The 11,021-nt window shown below is 47.9% G+C and overlaps 1 protein-coding gene across 1 annotated transcript in view; it reads left to right on the top strand.

Annotated features, from left to right (window-relative positions):
- The window catches only part of DHRSX (dehydrogenase/reductase X-linked), a 273,895-nt gene that overhangs the window by 15,352 nt on the left and 247,522 nt on the right, over nucleotides 1–11,021 (top strand). The window lies entirely within an intron of this gene.

Raw genomic sequence — 11,021 nt, 5'->3', positions numbered from 1 at the left:
CTTCCTTCCTTCCCTTCCTTTCCTTCCTTCCTTCCCTCCCTTTCCTTCCTTCCTTCCCTCCCTTTCCTTCCTTCCTTCTCTCCCTTCCTTCCTTCTTTCTCTCCCTTTCCTTCCTTCCCTCCCTTTCCTTCCTTCTTTCCTTCTCTCCCTTCCTTCTCTCCCTTCCTTCCTTCCCTCCCTTCCTTCCTTCCTTCTCTCCCTTCCCTTCCTCTCTGCCTCCCTTTCCTCCCCTCCCTCCTTCCCCTGTCCTTCCCTCCCTCCTTCCCTCCCCTCCCTCCCTCCCTTCCTCCTTCCTTCCCTCTGTCCCTCCCTGTCTCCCTCCCTTCCTCCTTCCTTCCTTTTCTCCCTCCCTCTGTCCCTCCCTCCCTTTTCTCCCTCCCTCCCTTCCTCTTTCCTTTTCCTTCCATCCCTTTTTTCTTCCTTCCCTTTCTGCTTTCCATCCTCCCTCTTTTCCTCCCTCCTAAGAAAACAGTGGCCTCCGAGAAACACAGGAAGGCCCAGATGTGCACCTGTGCCCAGACTTGCCCTTTCCAAGTGCTGTTGGTTGACTACCTGTCCTTGGGCATCATTAAAATGTCGAATTCCTTTTTCTTGCACGTTTTGGGTTGAAAGGGGTTCATTTTCAGTCCTCATAACTAAGCATTTGCATCGTGATGTTCATTTAAGTGGGACACGTTTACACCTTTTTCCCATTCGGAGTAATTCTAGTCCTTGAGGATTTCTTAGAGACATTTCCCTAACCCCGACTTAGTTCTCAGCCGGGCCTGTGTGGCACTCCTTCCGCACAGTGGTGGGATTTTTTGGTTCGGTTTTGTTTTCACGCTTGGATCTGGCTGTAGAGCCCTAACTCTGAGCTGGTTGTTTTTTCTTCCCCCTTTGCAGAATTGCCTGCTTCAAACTGTTTTCCTAGCAGGCCTCTGGAGGGTGAGGAAAACAGCTTGGGGAAAGTGAGAACAAGGTTTCGGATGTTTTAGTAAAGGGGCAGCTGGTGGGAAGGAGCCGGTTGGGCTGTTTTTGGGGCGCCGAAATCTCGGTGGTGACGTTGATTTGCTCATGAGTGCAGAGGAGGCCCAGAGACCGGATTCCTGGCGCAGTCAGCTCCTGCTTTTGTTCCGACGATCTTCCTGCGCCTTGTCCGAGTCTCAGATGTGCTTGGGCAGCACTTCTACTGTTTTCCCCACTGTGATCTCAGGCACGCCGCCCCGTCCTTTCCCAGTGATTCCTGCTCCGTCAAATCGTGGGGCTCACCTGAGAGTTTTATAAAATGAACTCGCCATGCCCCTGCCTGGTGAACAGAGGATGCAAACTCTCACAGGACTATTTGCAGCAAAACAGCAGTATTTTGCTCATTTCTTCAGACGACGAAAACAGCAGGGTTTGGCTCATTTCTTCCAGATTTTCTCAAACTGCGTGGATTCCTTTCTGAGCAACTTCTGGGAAGCTTTCAGGTTTCAGGGCTTTGCAGCCGGGCTCCGTCCTAGCTGCGGCTGCCTGTCCTTTTGTGTTGCAATCAGATGCGGAGGTCCTTGGCATGAGTACCGTGATGGTGTCAACTTTAAGGGGTCAGAGAGGAAATATTTTTGGCTCTGCGGACCATGCATTCTCTGTCTCTCAACAACTTAGTTCTGCCGTTGTGTCTAAAAGCATCCATTGCTGGGTGCGGTGGCTCACATCTGTAATCCCAGCACTTTGGGAGGCCGAGGTGGGTGGATCGCCTGAGGTCAGGAGTTCAAGACCAGCCTGGCCAACATGGTGAAACCCCATCTCTACTAAAAATACAAACATTAGCTGGGCATGGTGGTGGGCACCTGTAATCCCAGGTACTGAGGCTGAGGCAGGAGAATCGCGTGAACCAGGGAGGCGGAGGTTGTAGTGAGCTGAGATCGTGCCACTGCACTCCATCCTGGGCGACAAGAGCAAGACTCCGTGTATTCCACTCCCACTTCATGGGCACTAAATTTTATATAAATGTTGTGTCAAGAAATATTATTGCTCTGTTGACTTCTTTTTTTGCCCCAACCATTAAGGAATTCAGAAAAAAAATTTATGAATGTAAACACTGTTCTTGGAAAGTGAGCCTTCCAAAAATAACGGCTGGAGTTTGTTGAAACTACTTTACTTTTTTTGCCACTTTTTTCCTTTTTCTCTCGAGGCACTAATTGGAATCCACTTATTCGTTCTGGTTTGAGAAACAGTTCAGATCGAACACTCTGGGCTCTGTGTTTCCTTAGGTAACACGTGTGAGGTTTTTGTCGCTGGAATTCAGTAATCTGTGTAAATATTCTCACAAAAGAGCAGGGGGGCATTTGTGTCTTCTCAGAATTGCTTATTAAAACAGCTGCATGGCCAGGCGCAGTGGCTCTCATGCCTGTGATCCCAGCAATTTGGGAGGCCGAGGCAGGCAGATCACTTGAGCCCAGGAGTTTGAGACCAGCCTGGGCAACATGGCCAAACCTCATCTCTACTGAAAATACAAAAAATTAGCCAGGCATGGAGGCACATGTCTGTAGTCCCAGCTACTCAGGAGGCGAAGGTGGGAGGATCACTTGAGCTTGGGAGTTGGAGGCTGCAGTGAGCTGTGACCGTACCACTGCACTCCAGCCTGGAAAATAAAGCAAGAGATGCTGCCTCTAAAAATAATAATAATAATAATAATTAGCCAAACATGGTGGCATGCATGTGTGATCACAGCTACTTGGGAGACTGAGGTGGGAGGATCGCTGGACCCCAGAAAGTCAAGGCTGCAATGAGCTGAGATTGCATCACTCTAGTGCAGCCTGGACAACAGAGTGAGACCCTGTCTCTAAATAAATAAATAAATGAGTTCACGATTAAGCAGAAGTTGTGCTTGTTCTGCCAGGATTTCAATTGGGTTCTTTGTGCCCTAATTTATGTGATCTCATAGGTTGTGCATTATCTTAGAGGGCTTGCATTAAAGAAAGAGGGTCGCCTTTGTTTTCCCTGTTTTGTTAGCAATGCTGAGGTGGCTTTTGGCTGACGGGTGGACCCGTGAGTGCAGATGTTTTGATGCAGAAGGAGTGATTGCCTTTTCACACTCAGGCTCCAACTGGCTTTTAGCTTCTTACCCTGGGGTGTTCGAGGTCACTGGACTCCTATTTTTTTTGTGTTTAACTGGAAAGGCAGGAACTCTGAGAACGTATCAAATAGGCAGTTACTGCAGGATTTCTAGAATTTAAATTGCTTCCAAAACTGGATCCGCAAGGTAAGAATTATGTTTAGGTTTTAAAAGGTGTTGGTTTGCTTCTTACATGTTTAAGTTCTTGGGGGAAAGAAATCCAAAGAATAATAAAGTTTCATGATACAAAAATGGTATGAGACCGGGCACAATGGGTCACACCTGTCATCCCAGCACTTTGGGAGGCTGAGGCAGGAGGATGATTTTTGAGCCTGAGTTTGAGATCAGCCTGGGCAACAGCGAGATCCTGTGCCTACAAAAATAAAATAAAAATAGGCTGGGTGTGGTGGCTCATACTTGTAATACCCGCACTTTGGGAGGCTAAGTCAGTAGGATCACTTGAACTCAGGGGTTTGAGACCACTCTGGTCAACATACTGAGACCTTGTCTCTAGTAACAATAAAAAAAATTAGCTGGACATAAGGTGTGCATTTGGAGTCCCAGTTACATAGGAGGCTGAGGTGGGAGGATCACTTGAGCCAGGGAGTTGGAGGCTGCAGTGAAATGTGATCGCACCACTGCACTCCAGCCTGTGCAACAAGGAGAGAGATGCTGTCTCAAAAAAAAAAAAAAAAATGCCAGACGTGGTGGCACACGTGTGTGGTCACAGCTACTTGCGAGGCTGAGGCAGAAGGATGACTTGAGCCCAAGGAGGCTGAGGCTGCCATTAGCTACAATCATGCCACTGCACTCCAGGCTGGGCAATAGCCTGGGCGACTGTCTCAACCAAAATAACTTTAAAAAGATAGGAAATTTCAATATGAAAATCAGTGTCCCCCAGAACGTTCCATTTCTTCCCAGCTGGGCTGTTTTTGGAGTTCCATGGGGAGCCGGCTCAGTGCAGTTTGCATGTACTCAGGAGGATGAGCCCTGCCATGGTGTCTGTTAGCGGACAGCCTGATCTCACCAACCCTCCTGAGCAGGCCTGGCCCTCCGAGTAATAACTGGGAACACTCGCCGCTTTGTGAGAGGACCTTGTCTGCTCATTTGAAGGTCATCTCTTCTGGTCCAGGCTGCAGTGTGGATACCATTTTTTTTTTTTTTTTTTTTTTTAAGACAGAGTTTCACTCCTGTTGCCCAGGCTGGAGTGCAATGGCACGATCTCGGCTCACTGAAACCTCCGCCTCCTGGTTTCAAGCTATTCTCCTGTCTCAGCCTCCTGAGTAGCTGGGATTACAGGCGCCCGCCACCACAGCCAGCTAATTTTTATATTTTTCGTAGAGACGGGATTTCAGCACATTGGTAAAGCTGGTCTCGAACTCCTGACCTCAGGTGATCCACCCACCTCAGCCTCCCAAAGTGCTGGGATGACAGGCATGAGCCACCGCGCCTGGCCCAGTGTGGATACACCTTGAGCACATAACTGGAATCTTTTCCTTGGCAACTTGGAGCCCCTTGGGACATGGTCATATAAACTGTTGAATTAAGAGGAGACACCATTAAATATGTCACAGCTGTCCTCGAAACTGGGACTTGTTTTGCTTTCTGCCTGGAAATGCGAGCTATTTTTATTGAATTATTTTATAGAAAATAATTGTATACATATATATGAGGTACAACGTGATGTTTTCATCCAAGTACACATTGTGCAATGATTAAATCAAGCTAGTTACCATATTATCAACCTAATTAACATATTAATAACCAAGCCAATTAGCATATTAACATTCAAGCTAATTAACATATTAACAAGCTAATTAACATATTCACATAACCCTAACTCTAACCTATATCACCTCACCTACTTTTTTTTGTGGTGAGAATATGTAAAATCTACTTTTAGTCATTTTGAAAGACGCAATGTATTATTATTAACGATAATCACTGTGTGGTGTGGTAGAACTTTGAATTTATTTCTTTTATCTAACTGGAAAAATTTAATTTTAATGTAATTTATATATTTTTTGAGACAGTCTCACCCTAGCACCCAGGCTGGAGTGCAGCGTCATGTTCATAGCTCATGGCAGCCTCCAACTCCTGGCTCAGGTGACCCTCCCACCTCAGCCTCCCAGGTAGCTGGGACTACAGGTGCACACCACCACACCTGGTTAATTTTTAAATTTTTTGTAGATATGGGGTCTTGCTATGTTGCTCAGGCTGGTCTTGAATTCCTGGGCTGAAGCGATCCTCCTGCCTCAGCCTCCCAAGTAGCTGGGACTGCAGGTGCATGCCACCATACCAAGCTAATTTTTTCATTTTTTTTTTTTTTAAAGATGTGGTTTCATTATGTTGCCCAGGCTTGTCTCAAACTCCTGGCCTCCAGTGGTCCTCCTTCCTCAGCCTTCCATAGCATTGTGATTCCAGACATAAGCCACCGCTCCTGGCCTCCAACTGAAATTTTATGTTCTTTGATGAACACTCCAGCATTCTTCCCTGGCAACCAGCATTGCACTCTCTGCGTTTATGCATTCAGCTTTTTTACATTCTACATATGAGATGATACGGTATTTGTCTCTCTCTGCCTGGTTCATTTCACTTCACATTGTATCTTCCAGTCCCATCCATGTTGCTGCAAATGGTAGGATTTCCTTTTTCATGGCTGCATACTATTCCACTGTGTGTCTATGCCACATTTGCTTGAGGCACTCATCTGTTGATTGACACATGGGTTGATTCTATATCTTGGAAACTGTTAGTAGTGCTGCAGTGCACGGCGGGGCGGGGGGCAGGTATCCCATTGATGGGCTGATTTCCTTTCCTTTGGGTACATACCGAGTGGTGGGATGACTGGATCCTGCACAACATTCTTTCCTTTGATGTTTCGCAGGCCCATTTCTGGACTTTGGGGAATGTCTTCACTGTGTACATGGCGTCCGTCCCTTGGCCACATGCTTAGGGAACATCTTCGGTGTGTACATGGCGATGGTCCCTTAGCCACATTCTTAGAGAATGTCTTCAGTGTGTACACGGTGGCAGTCCCTTTGCTGCATGCTTAGGGAACGTCTACAGTGTGGTTCATTGGCCACATTCTTAGAGAACGTCTTCAGTGTGTACACTGTGGCGGTCCCTTGGCCGTATTCTTAGGGAATGTCTTCAGTGTGTACATGGCGGCACTCCCGTAGCCGCATGCTTAGGGAACGTCTTCATTGTGTTCTTGGTGGCGGTCCCTTAGCCACATGCTTAGGGAACGTCTTCAGTGTGTATACAGTGGGGTCCCTTGGTCATATGCCTAGGGGAACGTCTTCAGTGCCGGCTGCATTCTTAGGGAACGTCTTCAGTGTGTACATGGCGGTGGTCCCTGAGCCACATTCTTAGGGAACGTCTTCAGTGTGTACCCGGCAGCGGTCACTTGGCCTTATTGCTAGGGAACTTCTTCAGTGTGTACATGGCGGTGGTCCCTTAGCCACAAGCTTAGGGAACGTCTTCAGTGTGTACATGGCAGTGGTCGTTTGGACCACATGCTTAGGGAATGTCTTCAGTGTGTACATGGTGGTGGTCCCTTGGCCACATCCCTAGGGAAAGTCTTCAGTGCCGTCCTTTGGCCGCATTCTTTGGGCACGTCTTCAGTGTGTACATGGTGGAGGTCCCTTGGCCACATTCTTAGGGAATGTCTTCAGTGTGTACATGGCGGCGGTCTCTTGGCCACACACTTAGGGAACGTCTTCAGTGTGTACACGGCAGTAGTCCCGTGGCCGCATTCTTAGGGAACCTCTTCAGTTCATTCATACACAGTAGCGGTCCCTTGGCCACATTCTTAGAAAACGGCTTCAGTTCGTACACAGTGGCGGTCCCTTGGCCACATTCTTCTGAGTGTCTGTGTCTGTGTACTTTTCATCCTGTAAACTGCTTTTGTTTCTTCATTGGGAGTCTCTGACTCTTATGTGGTATCCGTTTCCTCTGTCACCGACCATCCCAGGCACAGTGAGAGACGCAGCCAGCCTGCTCCTCTCTGCAAGTGGCCATCTCAGACATTCTCCAGCCACCGTCCTGACTGCATTCATTCCTTCCCCTGCCCGGTCCACATCCTTCTTCTCCTACACCTTTACTACCAAGAAATGGTCTGAATCACAGCACAGGCTTCATTTGCTTTCTGGAACTGCAGCTCTCCAGCCCCACCCAGATCAGAGATTCAGAACCTGAATCTTCGGATTTCTGGAGATGCCCCCATTGCATCAGAGACTTGTAGTGTGTTTCTTTATATTCGTGTAGGCTTGGGAGGATGACAGGAGAGAAAACTTAAAAGGTGGCCTGTGCAGTTCCAGGGCCCAGGGTGGAAGGTGCTTCCATCCCTGGCTGCATTTGTGCACCTTTCATTCGTGGTCCAACTTTTTTTTTTTTTTTTTTTTTTTTTTTGAGACGGAGTCTTACTGTGTCTCCCAGGCTGGAGTGCAGTGGTGTGATCTCAGCTCACTGCAACCTCCCCGCCTCCTGGGTTCAAGCGATTCTCCTGAGTGGCTGGGAGTACAGGCATGCGCCACCATGCCTGGCTAATTTTATATTTTTAGTAGAGATGAGGTTTCTCCATGTTGGTCAGGTTGGTCTCAAACTCCTGACCTCAGGTGATCCATTCGCCTTAGCCTCCCAAAGTGCTGGGATTACAGGTGTGAGCCACCACGTCCGGCTGCACTTTTTATTCTTGATCCACCTGGTTTGAAACTCACAGATAAATTGTTTCCACCTATGACAAATGAGTCTTCCACCTTCCATGTCATCTGGACTTTGTCCCTGTTATAATATTCCTGACTCTTGTTCTGGTTTTTGGCATCTCGCACATTGTCCCTGTTACAGTCCTGTCTCCTGTTTCTGGTGTTTGGTGTGTCGCATGTTGTCCCTGTTACAGTCATGTCTCTTGTTTCTGGGGTCACCTGTGTGGCGAGCTGACTATGCAGCATTCTGGAGGCTAGTGAGGATGCTGTGGGCACCTTAATCACGGCTGTGAACAAACTGGCTAGAGCTAACTGCCATGAAGCTTTGCAGTGGACGCTAAGTCGTTGTACCCATTGTTTGATCAGTGACGGAGACAGATGTGTTATTAGGTCTCGGGGATTTGTGGAAGCCCAGAGCAGGCATGCACCTTCTACATAGAAAGGAATCCTTTTCACACTCAAGTTGGCGTCATGAAGTCCTGCCTTTGGAAATTCCTGATTTCCTAAGACACTACCCTAACATTTTAAAGGGCTTAAAAAAATTCAGTAAAATGTTCCCAGTAGCTGTTACATGTAGTCATGTAGTGTTTTTTTTTTTTTTTTTTTTTTTTTTTGAGATGGACTTTTGCTCTTGTCTCCCAGGCTGGAGTGCAATGGCACGATCTTGGCTCACTGCAACCTCCGTCTCCCGTGTTCAAGGGATTCTCCCACCTCAGCCTGTCACGTAGCTAGGATTATAGGCGTGTGCTACCACGCCCTGTTACTTTTGTATTTTTAGTAGTGACAGGGTTTCAGCATGTTGATCAGGGTAGTCTGGAACTCCTGGACTCAGGTGATCCACCCGTCTTGGCCTCCCAAAGTGCTGGGATTATGAATCACTGCGCCCGGCCTACTTTTTTCACTTTTATTTCAGGTTGAGGGAGACGTGTGCAGGTAAATTGCGTGTCCTGGAGGCTTAGTGAACAGATTGTTTCATCATCCAGGTAAGAAGTCCAGTACCACCTGATAGGTAGTTTTTCGATCCTCTCATTTCTCCCACCCTCCACCCTCCAGCAGGCCCCTGCATCTGTTCCCTTCTTTGTATCCATGAGTACCCAATGTTTAGCTGCCGCTTATCAGTGAGAACAGGTGGTATTTGGTTTTCTTTTCCTGTGTGAGTTTGCTAAAGATAATGGCCTCCACCTCCATGCATGTTCCTGCAAAGGGCATCATCCCATTTTTTCTTTTTTTCTTTTTCTTTTGAGACTGGGTTACCTTCTTGTTGTCCAGGCTGGGGTGCAGTGGTGTGATCTCGGCTCACCACAACCTCCGGCTCCTGGGTTCAAGTGATTCTCCTGCCTCAGCCTCCCGACTAGTTGAGATTACAGGCGCATACCACCACGCTGGGCTAATTTTGTATTTTTAGTAGAGATGGGGCTTCTCCATGTTGGCCAGTCTGGTCTTGAGCTACCGACCTCAGGTAATCTGCCTGCCTCGGCCTCCCAGAGTGCTGGGATTACAGGCATGAGCCACCATGCCCAACCAATCCCATTCTTTTTCATGGGTCCATAGTATTCCATAGTGTATATGCTCCACACTTTCTTTATCCAGTCTACATGGCGTCCTGTTGAGGAATGGATGTAACAATGTGCATAAAAGCAGTGAATGTTTTCTATTGGAACAGTGTTTGCCTTTCTGGGAAACTGTGGAGTTATTCAAATTGCAATTTCCTGATAGATTTGATTAGCTAAGAGCATTGGGAAATTTTGGGGTGCGTGATGCACTGTTGCAGATCTTTTTTCACAGTGTAGAAATCTCAGCATGAATATGTCTGTTTTCTTTTCTTTTCTTTTCTGTCTCTCTCTTTTTTTTTTTTTTTTTTTTGCGATGGAGTTTTGCTCTTGTTGCCCAGGCTGTAGTGCAGTGGCTGAATCTCGGCTCATTGCAGCCATCATCTCCTGGGTTCAAGCAGTTCTCCTGCCTCAGCCTCTGGAGTAGCTGGGATTGTAAGTGCCTGCCCCCACACCCCTGATTTTTTTTTTTTTTTTTTTTTTTTTTTTGCATTTTTAGTAGAGACGGGGTTTAACCATGTTGGGCAGGCTGGTCTCGAACTCCTGGCCTCAAGTGATCCACCTGCCTCAGCCTCCCAAAGTGCTCGGATGACAGGTGTCAGCCACGGCGCCCGGCTGTCTGTTTTCTTTTCATAAGAGGTGCTGATCTCACAGTGGCTCTGTGCTGTGATGAAATGGCATTGTCAAAGTTTTACTCCTCACAGCCTGATTTTGTATGCTAAACAGGTGGTCTTTCGCGTGATTGAGGAGGGATGGGGGAGTTAAGGGAGCCGTGTATTTAGAAAGAGGTTAGATCCTGTTATGTCTTGGTAATTACTGCAGTTACACCACCGCATTCTTTCCGTGGCTCTCCTAGCTGGGTTCGTGGCTGGTCATGGAGGTGCCCTGAAGAGCCTCATTCTCCCACAGCTGTAGGAACTGTGTGGTACAACCACAATGTCTTAGCTTTTGTATTAGGGAAGGTCTTCAGTTTGTTCCCTTGGCCACATGCTTTGGGAATGTCTTCAGTGTGTACACAGTGGTGGTCCCTTAGCCACATTCTTAGGGAATGTCTTCAGTGTGTACACGGTGGCTGTCCCTGGGCCGCATGCTTAGGGAACGTCTTCAGTGCGATCCCTTTGCCATATGCCTAGGGAACGTCTTCGGTGCCATCCCGTGGCTGCATTCTTAGGGAACGTCTTCAATGTGTACATGGCGGCGGTCCCTTGGCCACATTCTTAGGGAACATATTCAGTGTGTACATGGCGGGGGCCCCTTAGCCACATTCTTAGGGAATGTCTTCAGTGTTTACACAGTGGCAGTCTCTTGGTCTATGGTTAGGGAACATCTTCATTGTGCACATGGTGTCAGTCCCTTGCGCCACATACTTAGGGAATTCTTCAATGTGTACATGGGGCCGTCCCTTGGCTGCATTCTTACGGAACGTCTTCAGTGTGTACATGTCGGCGGTCCCTTAGCCGCATGCTTAGGGAATGTCTTCAGTGCAGGTCCCTTGGCCACATGCCTATAAGGTGGCGGTCTCTTGGCCACATGCCTAGGGAACGTCTTCAGTGCCGTCCCTTGGCTGCATTCTGAGGGAACGTCTTCAGTGTGTACATGACTGCTGTCCCTTAGCCACATGCTTAGGGAATGTCTTCAGTGTGCACACAGCAGCAGTCCCTTGGACGCGTTCTTAGGGAACATCTTTAG

This window comes from Pongo abelii, chromosome Y (genome assembly GCF_028885655.2).
Source record: "Pongo abelii isolate AG06213 chromosome Y, NHGRI_mPonAbe1-v2.0_pri, whole genome shotgun sequence".
Classification (NCBI taxonomy): domain Eukaryota; kingdom Metazoa; phylum Chordata; class Mammalia; order Primates; family Hominidae; genus Pongo; species Pongo abelii.
This window is presented reverse-complemented; position numbering and strand designations above follow the sequence as displayed.